Source organism: Suncus etruscus, chromosome 14 (assembly GCF_024139225.1).
Source record: "Suncus etruscus isolate mSunEtr1 chromosome 14, mSunEtr1.pri.cur, whole genome shotgun sequence".
NCBI lineage: Eukaryota > Metazoa > Chordata > Mammalia > Eulipotyphla > Soricidae > Suncus > Suncus etruscus.
In genome coordinates, this window is record NC_064861.1 from 57,078,403 (window position 1) to 57,079,181 (window position 779).

Sequence of the window (779 nt, forward strand, 5' to 3'; positions counted from 1 at the left end):
ACTTGACTCTAGATACAATACATTTTATGTAGCAATAAGATTAAAAGCCACATTTTAACTCTGTTCAATGGTCTTTCAATTAAGCTAAATAGCCTCTCATCTGAGCTACTTAATAGAATATTTTCATGGTAAGAAGTATTTTTCAATCACTTTATAAATGATTCAATTCCAAAGTGATTTCATGTGAATAACTGAAACAGGACTATAACAACTAAAAATAAAGAATAACTTAACTTGAATGAATAACTTGTGAAGTTAATACTCTATTTAAAAAATCATGATTTTGATTTGGTTATGACTCTGATACATGTTGATTTATTCTGAGAGAAATAATGCATTAGAAATCTCTTAAAAAACGATTTTTCAGTTAAAATGAAATACTTTAAATATTCAACCTCATGAAAAAATTCAACTAATGGTGAGTATCTTAAGTTATCTATTGAAAAATAATACATGTAAAAATGTAATTTAGTCTTAGTCCTTTAAAACATTAGTGCAGAAAAAGTCATCTACTTACTATTAGTTGCTATTGTCAGAGAAAATTTAATACATCTGAAGTTGGCCGAAGAGGTGGTGAGGCTGGGAAGGAGGCGCTGGGGAGCCAGGGAGCAGCAAGCATTGCTGGAGAGGCGGTGAGGTTGGAAAGGAGGTACTGGGAAGGTCATGAGTGGGCTGATGGAGGGTCACCATAACAGGTATCCCAGGAGGACCCTGAGTCCTGATAGAGAGGCCAGAGGGAGCTCAAAAACTTTCGCCAACTAGCCAACGTGGCATAGGGA